The following is a 22,448-nucleotide window of genomic DNA, read 5'->3' on the forward strand; positions in this document are numbered from 1 at the left end:
AGGAAAATGTAGAGGAGATTTTTTTTTCCAGGTCCAGAACCTAATTCTTGGGGGCGGGGGGGGGGGGGCAGTTTTCATATGTCTATATATTATTTTCATATAATCAATGTTATGTTGTCTTCTGGTGAAATTCATTAGAGGTGGATTATGGTTCAGCTCAGTCTGGAGTGTGTGGAATGTGTGTGTGTGTGTGTGTGTGTATTAGTGTGAGAGAAAGAGACAGAGGGAAAGAGGTTGAGAAGCCTTTTTCAGACAACCTATTACACTTCTAAAACAATTCCCCCTTATTTAACTTAACCCATTACCACATATAGAAAGAGAGAAAAGAGCTTAATCAAAATGAAAACATTTCACTAAAAAAATGCTACGCAGTTGAGAGCTGCAGATGTGGAGGAGGAGTTACACCAAAGGAAAGGATATTTCTGTTTCTTTGTAACAGGACTCAGATCTGAAACTTCTTGGCCTCTGAAGCCATGCTGAGAAAGGAGGGCAGCTCATGCAGTGTCTGTGATTGATAGGGGTAGGCAAGACTCTGAAGGAGAGACAGAAAAATACTGGCTGTTTGGGAAGAAAAATATTGATGGTAATCATCTAAAATCACACTTTTAAACTTAATTGGTTACTTGTTTATTCAACTTACTGAATGAATACTTTATGTGAAGAGACCCAAAGAACATATTTAAGTTGATTTTAAATGAACAGAATTGAGGTAACAAGCAATTGATATTCAGATTTTGTCCCCCTCCCTCACCCATTAAACTCTGTATGTCTCTCTCTCCTGATTGCTTCTTTCCTCTCAAAACACCAATCACAGAAAATTTGCAGTTAGGATTTTCCTATTTAGATATGTTACATATTTTTTCCCCAATTCTACCCTGCTCAAATAGTTTATTATCTCTTCACTCTAAAAGGAGTGTGGTGGAGCGCAGATGAGCAACCCAACCTTGGAAGAAAATATTATGGTTACATGACCTCTATGAAGATGTTCACTACACAACTGCAAGCAGAGAATAGAGACACATATATAGTTCTATTAAAAAGGCACCCACATATTATGTTAAGTGAAATAAGCCAGATAGAGAAAGACAATCTGTATGACTCCACTCATGTAGAAGTTAAACATGCAGACAAAGAAAACACATTAGTGGTTACCCGGGGAAAGAGGGGTGGGAGTGGGCACAAAGAGTGAAGTGGTGCACCTACAACACTACTGACAAACAATAATGTACAACTGAAATTTCACAACTATCATAATCTCAATAAAAAGTTAAAAAATATTAACCCTAGAAATATAAGCATAAAAAAATGTACCCACATTCATGAGCTAACACAATTCTTTTTAAAGTAATTGTTTTCATAATAAATATATTTCCGAGAAATAAGGCAGTCTAGCAAAGCACTTCCATCCCTCCATAGGCTAACTCTTCAAGTATAACAGTAAATTTTTTCACGGGAAATAAAAAATATATATATGGGAATGTGTGTGATCTAAATGTCTTAAGGGAACATTTCTTAGGCATGAACTCATCTTAAAAGGGTTCTACTATATCTATTTGAGCTCAGGTGAACTATTTCAATTGCTTTGCCTCTCATAACAGATGATCTCAGGAGCCAGAGATAAAGGACACTTCAGGTGATGATGAGAATTGATAATATTTGCTCAGGGCTGTAGTTTCATTTCTGGGCTGTGGCCAGAAAGATTTCAATTATACCATTAAAGGTTTGTCTTTTCTTATTCTTCCTCATACAGGTTCATCTTTCAAGTGGCAAAAGCTAGATGTACACAACACAAAATCATTCAGATTAAGAAAAAATTATAAATTATCTGTTTTTCTTGAAAATGGCATCAGATTTCCAGATGTTTCCATATGTGCACTACATATTTAAAATGAAAAAGTAGAATTTATAAAAAACAATAATGCTACCACATAAAATTGGAGTTCTCTTGCCCAATGAGCATAAACAAGCCAATTAGTTACAGCATTAGCTTTTGGGAAAAGAGATCAGCTTTATTCTGTGAGATCTATCTGCAGGAAGACAGAGGGGCGTGAGTCTGCAGATCTTCTCCTTGATTCAGGATTTGGGGTGAAATTTAAGAGGTTAGGGAGAAAGGGCTGGTACATGGAAACACTGGCAGGAAAGCCTTTAATTGATGGGCTTCACACATTTATGGTAAGGTTCTAAACATTTATGATGAGATTCTAAACATTTACAATTGGATTCTAAACGTTTCTGGCAAGATGGGAAAGGATTTTTTTTTTTTTTTGCTGAGGAAGATTATCCCTGAGCTAACATCTGTGACAGTCTTCCTCTATTTATATGTGGGTTCACTGCCACAGCATGGCTGAGGAGCAGTGTAGGTCTGTGCCTGGGATCTGAACATGCAAACCCAGGCCTCCAAAGTGGAGCATGCTGAACTTAACCACTGGCAACGGGGTTGGCCCTGGGGAAATAATTTTAACACTGGATCTTCCTGAATGATCAACCCCTCACTTCTGATAAGAGTGTGCTTTTAAGTTCCAGTTGTGCCCCAGTCCTTTGGTGTCACAGGGAGGAGAGTCTTTAGTTCTGTAGCCGTTTCATGTCAAGATTTCTTCTTCTGCACATGCTCTGGCTATGCGACTTTGCAAATTTTCTGAAAGACAATTCTTAATCACTTTGTTGATAAGAGAAGGCATCTGTTTGAACTGGCTCTAAATGAGCCTATGGTTACATTAATTTAATATATTATTATTCTTTATTTAATCCTCACAATAATTTTTAAAAGTATTCAGTTTGGGTTTTTTTTAATAAAAGCAATACTTTTTTATTTAAGAAATATAAAACTTTATATAGAAAGTCTATCTTTAGTCTTCTGTCATCCATACTACTTTTATTCCAGAGAGAACTACTGATAACTTACTGGTGTACCGTATAGTGATTTTGATGTTATTGTCTTATTTTACAGATGTGGAAAGAGAAACTGAGGAATGTTGAGTAATTTACCAGATCGAGTAATATCAGTTGACTTTGCCGAAAATAACAAAGGAACACATTCAGGAGCTAAACTTTTTCTTGTACGTAAGTCCCTATTTGTTTTAAGTATACAATGTTCTAAATACGTTCTAAATGTTCTAATATGCTTAAGCTTAATTAAGCTGTCTCTGGGGTCAGTTTCCTTATTAGTAAATTAAGTCATTGGATTTTTGGCCTTTTCAAGCTTTTTTTTCTGAATCCAAAACTCTTTAAAAATAATTTCAGAGGGGCTGGCCCCGTGGCCGAGCGGTGAAGTTCGCGCGCTCCGCTGCAGGCGGCCCAGTGTTTCGTTGGTTCGAATCCTGGGCGCAGACATGGCACTGCTCATCAAACCACGCTGAGGCAGCGTCCCACATGCCACAACTAGATGGACACACAACGAAGAATATACAACTATGTACCGGGGGCTTTGGGGAGAAAAAGGAAAAAATAAAATCTTTAAAAAAAAAAAAATAATAATTTCAGAAAAGGCCCAGTGTCTCTTGCCTTCTTAGACTTTTCATATTTGGACTTAAGATGTTTTGTTAGTATATCTGCATATTCACTATGGCTTGAAGCCAAGAATAAATGTAGTAACTACTGTAGAACAGAATTCACTAGTTACAAGTTTAGTCTCCTACCATGGTTTCCTACCTTTCACGAGACAAAGGGGTGGTTGGAATTCTTCCTTCTGTGATAACTATTGTAAACTAAGGGACAAGAACATAAATCAATTACACCTATAAACTATTATGCTTAGAAAGTAAAATTTTCCCCATTTCTTCATTTTCGTTTTTGTAGATTTTAAGTAATGTTCTAGGAATGGAATGCTGAGATAATTACCACATCACATGACTTCTGCAGGCAAAACCATAAAATATTTTTGGAATATCTCTTTTATGGTAAATTGTTTTTCAAAATAACTACTTTTATTTATCATCAAATAAACAGCAAACTAAGTAGAACATATCAAAATACTTTTACACGTTTACTTTGTGCCCTGATGTGTCGTTTTCTCTTGTTTATATCACTTTAAATTTATATTACTTTGCATCATACTTTGGCCATCTTGGGGTAGAACTAATTTTCTCATAAAGTCTCATTTGTTTAATAAAACTCATATGAATCACTATTTTGGACTTTTTGGGGAGACATGTATCAAAAATATAAATTTCTATGTAAGAAAATCCTAATTCATTACTTTTTTAAAATTTAACATAAATGAGGCAACCAAAGGTTTGCCCGGAAAAGGTGCTACTCTTAGGTCTATACTATACTATACTATATTACACCACACCATACCATACCATACAATACTACAATACAATGAGAACATATATTTGTACAATTTTTTATTATATTAGTTGGCACTTATGTAGATACTGCTACAAACTTATTCTACTTTTTCATATGTCTTACAAGATCTTTCAGATAATCACTTATAGAAAAAGAGTTCTGTTTTTGTTTTCTACAAAGTATGTATTATATTTTTAAGATAAAGAAATTCATATTATTTGTATATATTTTGGAGAACATTGAAAACAATAGCAAAACAATTAAAATCCACAGAATCCCAACCCCCAGAAATTTTTATTGTAAACACAAACGCATATATTTTGTAATATGCTTTTTGCACTTAACATTTATTTGTAAAAAATTTCATATTGTAAAACATACACTACTGTATTATATTAGAGGCTGAATTCCGTTGTACAACATAAAATAATTCATTGAGCTAATTCCACGTTGCTGGATGTTTACTTCTCACTAAAATTTTTGCTTTCATAAATAATGCCACAAAGAACAACCTTGTGCATAAATCACTGTGAACATCATTATTTATCATCTTATTATGGATTCCTAGAAGTAGAATTGCCAGGTCAAAGTGTAAGAAAAATATGAAGATGTTTGATTCAAATTGCCAAATTGCATACTCAAAATGTTTGCCAATTTATACTCTACCAGCAGTAGATGAAATTTGCCATTTCTCTAAACCCCTGCCAACACTATTTATTATCATTTAAAATATTTTCCACTCAGCTCAGAACTTTTGAAGTGAAGTCAATGCTGACCCATTTACTTGAGCAAATTCTTTTGAATTTGAAATTATTTATTGAGTACATTGTTGTCTTCTTCATTCCTTCCTGTTCAACTTTTAAGATATATTTTAGCTTAAAATTACTTCTATGAATCCTTTCCAGACCAAACCACCTATGCATCTCACTCTCTTTCACCTTAAAATATTCAGTAGAATAATTAATAAATCATATATTTTTCTTTTTTAAAATTATTTGTTTGAAGCATTGATTCCTCACTAGAATGTAACATTCTTGAGGGCAGAGGTCAAATCCTTTTATCTTTTTATTTCTGTCACATAACAGAGTACTAGGCACATAATACGGTGTGACACGTACACTCCACCAGTGAAATAAGGCAGTATGTGAATCAGTGATAAACTGAGTGGGACAGATCAAAGAGTGAGAAAGCTCAGAGAGAAGATTAATTCACAAACTAGGGACTTGGGAAAGTGATACAGTCTATGAATTATTTAGGTAGACTTTTAGGTTTCATGTTTTCTATGCATTATGTGCACTCGACATATTTTCCCCTGTATTATCATGCATATATTTATGAAATTCTTTTCTTTTCTCCGGAAAATGAGTTCCTAACCTACATTTTGTGTATCCCATAAGAGTTAGTACAGTACCGTGCACCTGGTGAACAATCAATAAATGTGTGTGATGCTAATGGTGGGGACACACTGCAGCTTTTCCAAGAGGAAGTGGGTTGTGAAATTAACTGTTGTGAAGATAAACATTAAAATATGATGAAAATCTGAAGACTGAGTGAGATTATTGATTGGACTTTGAAAATGTGCAAAAGCAAAAATATTACTTATTATTTTGTTAGTTTTTTCAAGACTGTGGAAAATTTTAAAAGAGGCTAAATTGTGTTTATTCCTCCTTTTTCTTTTATTAAAATCTCTTCTTTTTTTTTTAAGTCTTCTCCATGTCCCCTAGTTATGTCATTATATTTTTTATATATATTACTATGTCTTCCTTGGGACTTATTTCAGCTCAAAATTTGTCTATCTTGTGAGTGTTCATATGACGTCAATATGATGTGCTATTTGAGAATGTATTATACCCATATTCTGTTCCAGCAGTTTTCAAGAAAGGAAGGTGTTCAAATCATTTATTTATTCTTGTTTACACATACATGTGCACACAAGCCACATACAAACACTCATACACTGCAAGCATTACATAATATGTCGTATAATACCTACCATATGTGAGACACCAGAATGCAAAAATGTAAGATGGACAATGCCACCACTTGTGTTTTCACTCTTGATTTTTGAATGTACAGTATTTTGATACAGAGGAAGAATTCTCCAAAGGTAGAATCACATGCACTACTGGAGGCCAAGTAAAGAGATGCCCTTAACAGAGGTGGATTTTTTTTGTGATGGCCATTAAATTGCACCCTCCACATGGTTAGTGTCTAATTGGCTGATGAAAAAGGTCAATACCGTCTCTTTTAGATTTCTGCTCAAGCGCTATGTACTAATAACTAATTATGATTTCGATATCATGAAAAATGGAAATCCTATAGAGCATTTTGAATTGCCCAAGGGAAAAGGATTAAAAATTACTTATTAAAGTAGAAAACATGCTATTTTCTAATCAGTTGGAATTGGTAGTTCTTACATTTATGGTAAATATTAGGCTGTGAAAAAGCATTATCTCACATGAGCAGTTGCCTGAAGCAGTGAAAATATCATGGGCTTTGGTATCAAATAAGGAAATCATCCTTCGCTATACATGGTGCTTATGGGGGAATCTTACTCCATTCCTAATATAGATCAATTTCCCACCTTTTAAGTCTTGTTTGGATATAAACCACATCCCTATCATAAAAGATAAAAATATTGGATACCTGTTTTCCCAGATCTTCTTGTGGCTAGGGCAGATCACATGACTTGGCTTGGCCAATTAGACTCACATGGCTGGATTTTGAAATTAGACCTACTGACGTGGGAAGAGGAATGGAAGGATGACCTCTGGCTGTGGTAGCAATGGGAGTAGTGAGGAGCATCTAGCACAGCTGTGGCAGGAGACTTCTGAACAGGGTCCAGGGCTGAGGATGGAGTTGTTGCAAGCTGTTTTGCCACATTGGCTGTGCCATCCATAGGAGAGAAGTGTTGTGGCACAATTTCAACCGATTCTGATTATGAGGCTACTTTTGTTCCTGTCCATGTACCCAACCTGGTTCTCAGGTCTTTCCAGAGATGCTGGGAACTACCCAGTTTCCTTTCTCTAAATGTCCTTTCTGCTTGAATAAATAAATAAATCTGGCTGATCTGAAATGTGAGTAAGGGGACTGACCACACATTCCATTTTCCCCAGCAGAGTCCTGGTTTACACTGGTTGTTTTAGTAGTCAATACGAGTAACATACAATCTCACTTTCAAAAGTGTCCTAATTCATAAAATAAGTTATACGGTCAACCTAAAGAAAAAATCATTTCTCCCATTAGGAATATGTAAATTAAGATGACATGAATAGTGCATTAACCAGTACATTCTAGGCAGATTTAACAGTAGGATAAAAAACCAAATTTTATGTTTACAGATTCTGATTATGCCTTTTCCTATAACATATACAGACATGAATCATTCATGCTTGCTGCTGTACAATGAACAGATCTCCTGCCCCACAGTAGGTATAAGTCGGGCAGCATTCATGTCTAGGATAAGAATTAAAGGGTATAGCATATTTAAGCTCTCTTGCTGATTATCGTTATTGCTGAAATAAGTGTATATAAGCTTCAACAAGCCGAGTATTAGAACATTAATTAATTAATATTTTAAAGAGAGATTCTAGAAATCAAGGAAGGAAAAGAGAATTAGGAAAGAAAAGATTTCGGTGTAGATTCAGTTAAGCAGCAATTTTTTACACGAAGTTGTAAGGGACTTAAGGGCCTACAAAGGCCTAACGTAATGCAAGCTCTCAGTACAATGGTCAATGACTTTTTGTTAAACAGTGTACGTCTCCAACTTGTTAAAGTCTGCACATGTAGTCTGAGGATTTATTTTTCTATTCTCCTCATCAAAATGTAAGGGGACTCAAGTCAACCTTTGTGTATGGAGCTTCTTAAATGAAGTGTTATTTTAGACTGAGTTTTAGATTTGGGAATTATGATGCACAGGATAGTTAGCAATTGAACGTCGCCCCCATCACAGGGTTCATCTCAGAAACTGACCTCACAATGGTGTTATTGAAGGAGTAATTCTCCGTGAGGCAGTGAAAGAACCAAGTGATACCTAATGCACCACAGGAACAATTTCTCAGATGAAAATTCCCACCATTCTCCAAAACTCTACCAATGTTTTTTCTAATGCTGGTTTATCAAAGAGAATTGTTCAAGATGGTAGGTAATTTGGGGCTACTTCTGAGACAAAGATGATTCAGTCTTTCAGTATATTGTAGTGAATACACAGCAGAACACAAATTCAGATTTTCTAATCATGTTTGAAAACCCACAGTGTCACTTTGAGGGTGGCATTGAGAAGTAAGGCTTTACGGCCAGTAGATCAGTTCAGTTTTCCCTTTGGTGCTATTCAGTCACATATTCAACCATTCTATCTCCAGGAGCATCCTTGGAGGTAAGCTGAAAGGGTTAGCATAGTAGGCGGCATGGCTTGCATAATTCCCTTGAGAGAATTTTGTTATCATTTCTCGTTTTACTTGTGTCCCTGCAGCTAGGCCAACTAGCTACATTCCTGTTTCTTCTTGGACAAGCACCTCCACTTATTTCTTTGAAAATATAGCATGGTACATGTGCTTATATTAAAAGTACAACGCTTATACTCAGCTCCCAATTATTTCAAACTGGAGCTCATATCTAAATCAGTGATGTATTCTTTTCCTGAAATGTTTTGCTTTGTCCGAAGCCTTTCTTCTTTCTTTCTTTTTAAAAATTGGCAGCTGAGCTAACACCTGTTGCCAATGTTCCTTCTTTTTCTTCTTCTTCTCCCCAAAGCCACCCAGTACATAGTTGTATATTTTAGATCTAGGTCCTTCTGGCTCTGCTCTGTGGGATGCCACCTCAGCACAGCTTGATGAGCTGTGCAAGGTCCGCGCCCAGGATCCAAACTGGCAAAACCCTGGGCCGCTGAAGTGGAGCGCACGAACTTAACCACTCGGCCACAGGGCTGGCCATGTTTCTCCTTTCAATAGTTACCATGAAGCTTACAGTGTGATCTCATATCCAGTAGTTAATTTACATAAGTTAATAAACAAACAAATATATGTACTTATACATATATACACACATATATATAGATGTACATGCATATGTGTGTGCGTATATGTGTTTTCTGAAATGTAGTTTTCTGTCTCAACGGTTGTTTCCCATTAGTATGATTTTTGGAAAAGGGGCTAAATCTTCTTTATTTTCAACTGTTTTTCAGTAAAATTGGGATACTAACATTTTTGAGAACATAAGGTTCTATGTACATAATAATGGACAATTTCTATTCTTTGTCTATGTCTTTATTTATATTCTCTGCCTGCCATATATTTTTTACTTACTCCTCCTCTTTCCAATATGCCACAGCTTGAAATTGTCACCCTATAAAAAAAGTGCATTGACTGGCCTAGAAAATATATCTGCATGGAATATGTCAAATGTAATGAAAACTCTTGAATAATATCTTGTAAAGAAAATTCAGTACTTTAATAGCTATGTTAAAAATAATTGTTTTAAATAGATAATAGATTTGCATTCTAAAATTCATATAGTAATTTGCTGTTTTCTTAAATGAGCTTTTTATGTAATATATTTTAATTAAAGGGGGCAAATTTAGCAAAAGTTTATTTTACAGTAACTTTCTAAAATGCCTCTGAACACAGCAACTGAGTTTTACATGTCTTCTAATTGACCTCAGAATGCTTGAATCTAGTTGAATTTAGTTTAATTGGCTAGCTTATTTGTAATGTTTATGAATTTCACTACTTCAAATTGTTTATTTGTTAGCGTACAACCTGCATAAAGCTGTCACTGAGAGATATGGCTACCATAAACTGTAAATATCGTTACTTTGATTTAAATGTTAAGTGGAAACAATAATTAAAACAAATATACAATAGAAAGTTCCTTACACTTTAATGCTTCTCACCTTTAGTACTTTGTTTGAGAAGATATACTATTGTAATATGCCCTTCCACAATTTTTTACTAATTTGAATTTGAAAATATTTTATTAATAATTCTCAAATATTCCACTCTTTCTGAAATTGAAAAGAAATATATTAATTAAACCATAAAATGCTAAAAACCTGTAATTTTGTTCATATTTTTAATCCTTTGTCTACTTCTTCTAAAGTAATCTAAAAATAAGTAGTGATGATAACATATTTGAAATTTTCATAGCTGTTATTGTTTGCAGTTCTCTTACACTGAAAGGACAACAGTAGGAAATTCTCTAGAAGATGATTATTTACTGCAGTATTATTACTATTTTATTTGCTATTTTATCAGTTCAGCTAAGTTTTTCTTTTTCTTGATCAGCTAATTCTAGGTAAACCAAGTTTATGGCTTCAAACTCTAAATGACTGAATTTATACCACTGTTTCCCAAACATTTTATTTTTTTCATAATTACTTTCTACCCCATGAGCCTTTTCAGGCTTTTGTTTTCCTAATCCTCCACCTATGAAATTTTCACAACAGAGATATACTGTCTATCATATATACCCTGTGGCCCTTTGGAGGTCCACAAACCATTGTATTATCTAATATTCTGCCACGCCAAACCAATTTTTTTCCCTTGCGGGTGATGTCATCCTCACTGAAAATGTATGATCTATTCCCACAGATTTTACCACAGGTTTAGTAACGTATTTACAATTCGTGGTATTGTTGAAGGAAGACTTGCTGAAAGAGTCACTACCAGCACATAAAATTTGCCAAGCATTAGGAGATAGCAAGTAACACCTTGTCTCTGAGGTGCTCTTGAAAAATCAAAATCAAATGTCATATCTCAATGGGATGTTTCTAAGGGAAATCAACCAGATGCAAAATCTTGTTTCCGTAAATTATAGTTCAGCTCATGGTATTTAAACATCTGCAAACACGTCAGTCAAAAGACATGTTGAAATTGCTCTCCCAAACTATGCGTGAAGAGGAGACATCAATTTCTTTTGTTTTTCATTTTAGGCATATCACAACTAGAATCAGCACACCTGATGCCTCTGGGAAATGCTTGGCTGCCGTGGGCTTCCCCTGCTGTCAGTCTCAGTTGTCCAGTGTCAGGTGTTGTGCGTTTGTCCATCCCGACCACCCTAGAGCCCCACTCCCTCCCTCACCAACGGGATGAAGAAGAGAGGAGGAAAACATTGGAAGAGTAAATAGCCTTGTTTTAAAATCTATTTTCAAATTCCAACCAAATTGAATACAAAACCATGGAGAGCAGTAAAATATAAATAGTAAAATATAAATGTAAGTAGTCATAGCTTCTATTTTGCATAGCAAAATAAAAAATGGATAATTATATTATGAATACATATATATCGCTAATATTTAGTGAATGTTCATCAAATCGATTTGCTTTCTATATTTAAAATATTTAAAGACTCAAAAATATAAATGAATTAGAGGTTTTTCTTAATATGGTATGAAGTTTCACTTTGATCCTTGCTTCTGGATCCTTGACATTCTACTCCATTTGAGGTCATGTCATTGCCTTTTCTGAAGCTATGCGGAAGTAGTACACAATTGGCATTGTCTATAACATAAATATCAGATTCTCAGATTTTGATAACAGTGGAAACATTTTGCTTCATGAAAATGAAAATACAATGACACAGTACAAAATCAAAGGCAGCTTCACCAAAATTCTAGTTATTCTCCCAGGATAATACATCTATTCAGATTTGAGTTTTCACACATTAGCTACATCTTCCCAGTGGATCTATTATTGAACAAAATAATTGTTGCAGTTCAGTGCCCAGGAAAAGTAAACATACTTCTAATGCACTTTTTAAATTTCCCATGTGTGTATATCAAATATGATAATGTGGAAGAGCTTGCTACTTTCCAAAGTGCCATGAAAATGGGAGCTACTTTGGCTGAAATTTCAACTCCCGGAAAAAAGGGATTGTGTCATGTTTATCTTCGTATTCCCAGCATCTGGCAGAGGGCCTGGCACAGTGCAGCTGCACAGAATTAAGCAATTAATTAATAGCATGTCTGGTTTCGCAAAGGATTTGTGGTAGTTTACTGGAAATATATACAGTAAAATAATAAAATATAGATCTAAATATACTTTTAGGGAGAATACAAATTGGAAAAGGCCATCAGGACCCAACCTGCAGACCATAATATCCTCAGAGCCATTTAAATTTGGTTAAACATTTTCTCCTGAGCATTACAGTGTCCAAAACAAAATGGGTAATAAGATTTTTGATAGTTTATGAGGGCATTCTTACAGGTAAGGTGTATTTCACATTTGCAAAATTCCTCATGGGATGTCAAACTCAGAATTGCTGTGATGTTTTCTCTTTCCACACTCTGCCATGATGATAGCATAAAAAAAGTGTGCCTATATGTTATTAATCACCACAGCTCATGCCCTGTCCTTTTATCCAAATATCTCTTACTTTTCAATAGTCTACTTCCATTTATAAATAGGTGCACTGGGTGTGGGATATTTCTTAATATCCTTTAGTGGGTGGCCAAATTCTGAAAGTAAATACTATATTGGAAGTTATTTACAATATGGGGAGGAAACTATGGTTTCCTCAAGAAAACCAAGTCTTTTCAGAAATATTGAATTTAAGTGTCTAAATATGTATTTAAGTATTAATTAAGTATTGAATTTAACATATTTTCAATGCAGGTTTTCATACAGAAGACACTGAGTAATGTCAATATTATGGATGACCTAAAATTCTTAGAGTGACTACAGGAATGAGCTTTTAAGGGTGTTCCTACAATATCTTTTGGTGAAACAACACCACTGTACTCAAATAATCTGACAGGGTACCGAGACTGAATAATCTACATAAAAAACTCCTTGATTGTATGGCCTAATCCGTGTTTAAATCTGTAATAGTCTGCAAAGATAAATGGACTCCATATGCTTCATAAACTCCTTCCAAGTAACATTATAGTGTGTCAGTCTGCTTTTTGTAAAAGGTTAAGAAACTTAAAAAAACGCTTGTAACTGTACAGTGAATGATGGTAAATTTGAATTATTTCAAGAACTAGGTGAAAAACACACATGCCAATGCCTTCAAAAATAATACTTTAAAGACAAAATTTATCCTTTTACTTATGTGAAGCAATGTTTTCACGTGGACCATTGTTATTTCTCATTATTCTATATGTTGAAGCATACATATGTATTGATAAATGAGGGGAGCAAGAAGAAAAAGAGAAAGGGAGATTTTCTAATATTAATCAAGTACTGAGTGCCATTATTTCTCTTTTTCTTATAGATTTCAAAATATTTGCATGTCTCAGTAAATTAAAAGGAGGATATGAATAGAAAGGAGAAGGAGCAGTTTTCAATATCAGCCAACTATTGAGCTGTGAAGTATAAAACACTATTAAAGCTAAAGATGGTAAAAAGTTATTAAAAAATGCCAAAAATAATCAAAAGAGGTGGAAAAGCAATTAGATCCCAAAGGATACTAATTAATGCTCAACTATAAAAATACAAGACTCACAATTTACTTTAGTCATCAGCTGTGCGATAATATCTGCCCAGCCCATTTCATGTCTATGCTCTGAGGACTGAGAGGGGTGGGTGCAAAGGAACACTGGAAACTGTAGGTCACTGTGTCTTAGTTATCTAGGTGACCGTGATTTTACTTGCTTTTTACTTTTCGTAAAATATTTTTAAATTAATAACTATGTGAAGTTGCTAAGTAAAACTCAGATGCATACCTAGAAGCGCCATCGGATTCTCCCAAACGGTGTCGTTCATCATAAAGAATTGATGATTGCTGAAATTATGATGAAGACATCGTGTCTATAGTTAATAGTAAGGTATTGTAAACTTGAAAATTTAAGACGGTAGATCTCACATTAAGTATTTTTATCCACCTAAAAAAGCAAAAAAAAAACCCAAAGGGATACAAAGAAGCTTTTGGAAGTGATGCATATGTTTATTACCCCATTTCTCTGTTTGTGGTGATAGTAATATGATTATATACATATGTCCAAACTCATTAAATTGTATATATTATGTATGGATTTTTATACACTAATTATAACTCAGTAAAGCCATGGGGAAAAACATATTAGAAGAATGTAAAAGCCATGGGGAAAAACATATTAGAAGAATGTAAAAGCCAAATACAAGACACATTGAAAAGCCTGGAAAATGACGGTTCTTTTTTTATGCTTACTTTCCAATAAATATAAGCATAAACTTAGTAGTAGAATTCATTTGGTATATTTCCATATCTGCTTCATGATAGTCTAGTTTATATTTTAGGCATGTCCTATCTCCTATTATAAATTGTAAACTGTTTGAATTTATGTGTGTATGTATATATATATGTATGCATATATGTGGAATGTATATATATCTTAAATACTAGTGTCAAAATAATATTGCTGGTACAGTGGTGTGGTTGGCAATAAGAAGGCTTCTTCACTAATTGTTCCCTGGAAGTTATACTTTCATATAGGTATATAACTTATTACTATTTACACATGCTACCTCACCCTAAAGACTAGCTCATTGGATAAAGACAACTGATACCATTAGAATAGGATTACAGCGAGAAACTTAAAAACAAGAGAAAAGCCTTAGAATCACAAAAGAGTATCACAAAGGAATACGTTGGCAAAGGCCATCCAAGAATGTTAAGGGGAAGATTGAGCCCTGGAAAGTGTATCCACTTACATCCTTTCATTATGATTTCATGCTCATCAAACCAGATTCTGACCACTATATATCTTCCCCAGACATTGCCTATGGGGAACAAGAATAAACAGACTAGATACTCAAGGCAAATTTTCAAATAAATAGATGAACAACAATTGCAACTTAAAATTAAGTCCTCTGAATACTTTCACTGTATGTTTTTGCTCCTCATTTGGCTGCAAATTACAAACTTCCTTATATCAGACTTATTTCATCTCATATGCTATTTTTCTTTAATGTATAACATACCATGCTTGATTTTCTTGCCTAGGCTATATATACTTTGAAATAGAGCTATGTTTTACACTCACTTATAGCAGGTTCAGAGAAATATTTATTTATTTGTTTGTTTGTTTTTTGAGGAAGATTAGCCCTGAGCTAACATCTGCTGCCAATCCTCCTCTTTTTGCTGAGGAAGACTGGCCCTGAGCTAACATCGTGCCCATCTTCCTCCACTTTATATGTGGAACACCTACCACAGCATGGCTTGCCAAGTGGTGCCATGTCTGCATCCGGGATCTGAACTGGCGAACTCTGGGCTGCCGAAGCAGAACGTGTGCACTTAACCGCTGTGCCACCGGACCAGGCCCCATTTTTTGATTTCTCATGATAAAAATAAAAACAACATCCAATCTGTAATTCTATGTGTCAAATAAGAGAGAGCATCGCTAATTCATTTTTCCTTCAATGCTTAGACTATAAAACAAATCTGTAATTTCTGAGCTTCAGCATCTAGAAGTGTGTATTTAAGTTTGAAATTATAGCATCAATTAAACATATATGGAAATCACTTTCTAAAACAAAATGTAGGAAGATACCAGGAGAGATGAGACATGTGCTCTGAGCTAATTAGTATTCTGGAATATTTTCAGTTAGAGGGGTGTTTTCCACAAAATGCTTTTACCATTGATGTAATTGGAAGCATAGAGCATCTCACTGAAAAGACTAAAAATTGTAAGATTCCATTTCATGTTTCTAGAGTCATTTCTATTTTTGTCAAAGACTCCAATAAAGCACATTTGAACTCATACAGCTTCCTTCACACCTTCATGCCCATCCCACCCCCACTTTCTTCACTACTACTGTTTCTATCCTACCAACTTGCTTTTCAGTTAAAGTACGTAACTAAAAAAAACCCACTCACATATACACTGATTTCCTAAGCAATCTTTAAGTCGATAAAATATTCCAGGATTTCTAAATAATATTTACACAGTTTTTCCTTTTTACAGTGCATGAGACAGTTATGTAAATATTTGTTAAAACAATGCAGTATTGACTCGATAAATGATATTGATTCAGCTACTTAACATGTTTATAGTCCATCAAAAACACAGTATTTCTATTTAGCTTTAATATATTGAAATTTTAAAAACATTTAAATCACTTTTCTGAGTCTACCTTCAAGTTAGTCACCAAAAAATGCTATTACATTTACCCATTTGAATATATCACAAAATACATTTTAAGGTGTCTCACACTCTAAACAAATCATTAAAGTAAAAGTAAATTTGAAAAATGTAGGCTGCATATGGACAATTGTAATTGAGTCATAACTACTAAGAGTGTGCCTTCCTCTCGGTTCTCAATTACAGACATATTTACGTCTTCTGAGGTTATGCTGCGTGATTCCTAAGATCTGCGGCGGTCTGTAATTTTGATAGATGTGTATTGGTGAAGAATGAATGAATGGATGAAGAAGTACAAGAATATAGCTACTGTGATGTACAAAACATTGATGATATAGGGATTGCTTTGATGAAAAGCATATTAGTTGTTTTCTCTTTGAACACTGCCTCTGGGACTGAAGAGCTGCACTTTGGATCTTGTAAGGACTTCTAGTTTGCATAGAACAGTATCTCCTTTTAAAACCAGCCTGAATATTTTGCTGCCCTCAGCAGGACACCACAGCATGTGCAACTCTTAATTTCATTGAGGAGAATTTTGAATATTTGCCTATAAATATTCATATCGTTCTATGCAAGTACATATAAAATCCTACTGGAAGCCTTATAACATTTCTAATATTTTTCATTCATTCATTAATTCATTAATTCATTCATTCAACTTTAAAACTAAGGGACAAGCAATATCAAATAAAGACAATAGAAAACTAGCAGAAATTACTAGCAATAAAGCATGCTGATATGGGAAATTTTAGTTTTACAGTAATTTATGACGACAATTCTAAAAATAAGCTTAGTTTGTACAGCCTATATGATAGTGTATCATGTACAATTAAATTTTAGAATATAGGATTTATTTCAGCAGCAACACAATAATAACAGATCCATAGTTTATATAAAATGGTAACTATTTAAATACAAGGAAAAACATTCCCTTGTCAGGTGAAAAAACTACTGATTTGGCCACAGAAGCATGTGTCTAATTAAAGCCAGGGAGAAAGGGTGAGGCAGCCACAGAGATCCACAGAGCATGTCACCCGCATTGTAGACTTTCAGGATGTAAAGGGAGAGACATTATTACCTACTCACTTTTCCTCAAAGACTTCCTTTTTTTTGGTCTTTCAAATTAATGATCACTGATAATTGCTTACCTTTTTACATTGCATTTTGTTTTTTATGTGAAAACGACACTGTTTTCTGAGCCACTTTTACTTAGAAAACTAGCCTTATTGTTATAGAAAGATCTATATTTGTGAGTTGTCATTAGCTGTAGAATTCTTGAAGTAAAACACTTGAGGACCTCGAGGGCATTATGCTAAGTGAGATAAGTCAGACAGAAAGAGACAAATACTGTATGATATCACTTATATGTGGAATCTAAAAAGTCCCATCTCATAGGAACAGAGAGTGGAATGGTGGTTTCCAGGCACTGGTGGGTGGGAAATTGAAGAGATGTTGGTCAAAGTATACAAACGTGGAGTTAGAAGATGAATAAGTTCTGGGGATCTGATAACGCACAGCATAGTGATTATAGTCAATAATACTGAATTAAACACTTCAAAGTCGCTAAGAGACCACATCTTAAATATTTTCACCACAAAAAAGAAATGATGATTATGTGATGTATTAGAGGTGTTAACTAATGCTACAGTGATACTCATATTGTGATATATAAATATATCACATTAACACTTTGTGTACCTTAAACTTATGCAAATATATCTCAATAAAGAAATATAAGATACAAAAAAAGAAAACACTTCAGATTTTTACGCTGATAAAGAAAGGACAATAGTTCTTATCCAATGGCTTGCTTTTACACTTTGGTAAGTACAGATTGGTGAAGTCAGAGATATTCCATGATCTCCCTGGTAGAGCTTCAGATGGTATAAAACTTACTACTGTCCAGATTTTAATGAATAATAAAACCATTTGTCCTTTGCTTGAGAGTTTGTCCTGAATATATATATATGTATATATGTTTTTATATATATATTCGAAAAACATATAAACTTTGAAACAGATTCAAGAATATTATAGTTAATAAACTGTGTCTAATGGATATTTGTGTTTATTTTATTTTTCATTTTAACATACACTTATATGTGTTTATTTTTTCTTGATTAATCATCAAGAAAAATGCCTTTTTTTTACTCTTTTCAAACAGTGTTTTTTCCTCCTTCATTCCCACATTTTTGTTTTTATCTTCTCTATTATATCTTTGTTATCTGATTTGTTAATTTCTTACTAACATGAGAGTTAAGTAGTTTCTACTTTCCTTGGGTATATTTAGTGTTCTTTCTTGACTTAAGTTAGCCATTATTGCTCACTGTTTTCATCCTTTTATTCTCTTCTAATATATATATTAAATCCATAATTTTTCTTTAATATATCCTTGTCCACTGTTTTTATATGTAGTATTTTCATTGACTTCCATTTTTATGTTATATGTAAGTCCATCTGGAGATATTTAGAAGTGCATTTTAAAATTTCCACACACACTCTTTGTATTTGATGTTGATTTCTGACCTAAATTGCATTGTGGTTCAAGCATATGATGTTTCACAATCATACTTTAAAAGTGTTACACTAGCTTTAAAGTCTAGTACCTGATCAGTTGTAATACATATTAACTTATTTATTAACATTTAACATTAATTAACAGTAACCCTTACTAACATTTAAGAACATCTTTCTTCTAAACATTTGATGTTACATACAATTGTCCAGATATTTTATTTTCTATAATTTTGTCTACTTGAATGCACAAATATTTGATGTAAGCACGTTAATGCATTATAATACGATGATGAATTTTCAAAAATTTCATTAAAATTAGATTACTTTTTGCTCATATATTTATGTTTATCAGAAGTTAATCTATTTTGTTTGATATTAATATAAATAATCCTGCTTTCTCTTGGTGAGTATTTGATTGGTATATATTTGTTGTCATCTTTTACTCTTATCTTCTCTGTTTTCTCATGTATTAGTTACGGCTTTTGGAAATGGCATAGCAGCCAATTTTTATATCTTAACTGGCAAACTTATTGTTTTCATTCATCATCATTCCTGATATATTTGAATTTATTTCTACTTAGATATTTTGCCTTTCCATTCACCCTTCTTTTCATATGCTTTTTATCTTTTATTGTCTTGTTTTGATAGGGCATTTTTCTCTAATTCTGACTTTTCCATTTGGCACGTTAGAATTTATTCAGTCTATTTTTACACTTTTAATGGTTATGCTTGAAACTTTACCACACATACTTATGTTAATGAGGTTAAAAAATCTAAACTGAAATTATTTAATTATCTTCATCTTTAACAATACAAAAGCTTTAGAATACTTTAACTTCTATCAGCCTTCACAGATTACGTGTTTCTGTAGTTCAGTTTAAGAAGATAATTTATGTTTGATTTTTTGTTTCTTTGACTTGCTCGTATGTATACAATTTCTTGCTTATATTCTTTCTTTTACTTCAGTCATTCCTCTGAGTTCATTTTCCATTAGACCTATAAAGTTAAAATGTCTTTGATCTCAAGTACTTCATTGTTTATGATAATTGTGACTCAAATGTAACTCTCATTAATTTGTATGTAAACTCTTTCTCTAGGGAAGAGCTTCGAATCCACTCTTGATCTTTCACAGTTTTTTGTCACTTACTCTTTTGAGCACTTGCCAAGCCTATGCAGCAGAGACACTTGTCTTTCAGGGAAATTTCTTTCTATTATCTTTTATTTTCTTTGCCCTCTTTATCTAGAGCTCGTATTCAGTTGTCAATTGGATCTCACAAATTGGTTTTTCCTCATTTTATCCTTTTGTTCTATTTCTTTGGTATATAGACTTTTCTAAGCTGTCAATTATTTTTTATTTAATTTCAGAAATAATATTTTTGATTTCAAGAGCTTATTTCCTATTTGCTTTTTATGTATATCTTTCTCGTACTGTGACTGTAATATTTAAGTGAAGTACAGTAATTGTAAAATTCTCTTATTTTTCTCACTCTGTTTCCTGTAGAGCAGTGGTTCTCAACTGGAGATGATTTAGTCCCCTTGGGACATTGGCAATGTGTGAAGACATTTTTGGTTATCACAACTAGGAGAGAAGTGCAGTTGACTTCTACTACGCATCTCTGCGTCATGTCCAAAATGTCAATAGTGGGTCCTGCCCCATGGCCAAGTGGTGAAAGTTCCCTATGCTCAGCTTCAGCGGCTGGGGTTCACAGGTTCGGATCCTGGGCACCTAACTACTCCACTCACCTACCACACTGTGGAGGTGTCTCACATACCAAAAATTAGAGGAAGCTTGGCATAGATGTTAGCTCAGGACTAATCTTCCTCAAGCAAAAAAAAAAAGAGGAGGATTGTCAACAGATATTAGCTCAGGGTGAATCTTTTTCAGCAAAAATAAAAGAAAGAAAGAAAAACAAAATGTCAATAGTGTCATAATTGAGAAACCTTGCTCTAGCATCATTTTTAAAATCTCAATCTTTGATTGCTTCACTGATCCTAAGATATCCTTTCTTATTTAAAAATGAGACAATAAAAAGTTGGTTTGGAACTTTATATACTTGTGTGATTTTGTCAGTGGTGGGCTTTGTCACAGGATGAATAGAATGAAAACAAGGATATATCCTTGGCATTTGATTGCTTCAGAGAAGAATTCTTTAATTCTTTGCATGAGTGCCTAGCTTTCAGAACTTTGTGAGCTGGTACAAAAGAAGAGGTGATGGAATATTATGGTTCATATAGAGATATGTAATGAATCCTCTTGTTTGGAACCATATATCAATCTCACACTATTGTATGCAGGATTCTCAAGTTTCTTCTTTCCCTAGGGTTTTCCTATGACAAGTCTTTGCCATTTCTCCTTCCATTTGTCCTTTAAGCCCCAGTTATTGCTGCCCTGTTTCATCACTTATCATTTCTTTATTTGCTTTCAGCTTTTGGAATTTTGTTAAAAACTCTTTTCTGATGATTTTACCTTACCAATCCTCTTCAATGTTGTGAGTTTATAATTTCAGGGTTTTAAAATTTCACTTTAATGGGGTTTTTGCTTGTAAGGAAAATAGACATGAAGAATGTATTGATCAGTTTCAGTGATCATTGAAGAATATTTGCTTCTTTCACTTTTAGACCTGTTGAATCATTGTAGAGTATTGAAAACAGTAAATGATTCTTCACTGGCTGTTGAGATGATCTTTAAAATATGCTTGTCAAAATATATTACTCCCCTACTCAGAACCCTTTAACAGCTTCCCATGGTATATTGGCTAAGCCTTCAAATCCTTATCACGATTTCCTCCTCAACGTGCCTGATGATCTGGCCCCTGTTTACTTAGCTCTGCAATCTCATCATGGCTGTGGTCACTCTGGAGCAGCCACGTTGACCTCTTTCCCCCAAAGAATTAAGCTCTATCCAGGTTTAGAGCCATTCCACATGCTATTCTTTTTGCCTTGAAACAATTTTCTAATTGAAGTATTACTTCCTCCGACAGTCCTTCTGTGACCGCTCACCCACTATCCCCCCACATTAATCATGTCTAGTTGTTATAATTTCTTATTTTGCCCCATATTTTTCTTTCAAAGCAATTTCTCTTTTTAAAACTATTACATAGTCACTTTTTGTGACTATTGTAGATACTTTTCCTTTCTCCAAAGTTTTAAAGTTTTATGAGGGTAACATGAGCCACATCTTTTCATTGAACACAGAATCCTCAGTACTTACGAAAGTGTCTAGCACAGAGTAGGTAGTAATTATGTATTTGTAAACAAGTTAGGAACACAAAAAAATGCTGTTTCTATTTTTGATGTTGCTAAGTACAATTGTGATGAATCCCTTTCTAATAGATAAGCTTTAGTTATCTAAAGTTGAATCACTGAAAGACTGGAAGATTCTTGTGTATCATGAAGAATGAGTAATATTTGTGAGCATATATATATGTATCTGTATGTGTGTGTGTGTATTTTATTTAATCTTGAAATGATTTTAAAAATCCTCATAGTTTTAATGCTATTCAAAACCTTGGAGCTTAGTATTAGACTATAAGGTTTCTTGATTCCTCAATCTCTCTGTCTGTCTCAGACACACACATGCAGA

The 22,448-nt window shown here is 33.9% G+C and overlaps 1 long non-coding RNA gene across 1 annotated transcript in view; it reads left to right on the top strand.

The window, feature by feature from the left end:
- LOC139076499 (uncharacterized) overlaps nt 1–15,967 on the top strand; it is a 65,354-nt gene extending 49,387 nt beyond the window's left edge. Inside the window, exons 6-7 of the long non-coding RNA XR_011528192.1 lie at nt 2,948–3,056; nt 11,219–15,967. This is a non-coding gene — a long non-coding RNA (uncharacterized lncRNA). The remainder of the gene's footprint in view (nt 1–2,947; nt 3,057–11,218) is intronic.
- Nucleotides 15,968–22,448: the final 6,481 nt, after the last annotated feature.

Source organism: Equus przewalskii, chromosome 16, assembly GCF_037783145.1.
Source record: "Equus przewalskii isolate Varuska chromosome 16, EquPr2, whole genome shotgun sequence".
NCBI lineage: Eukaryota > Metazoa > Chordata > Mammalia > Perissodactyla > Equidae > Equus > Equus przewalskii.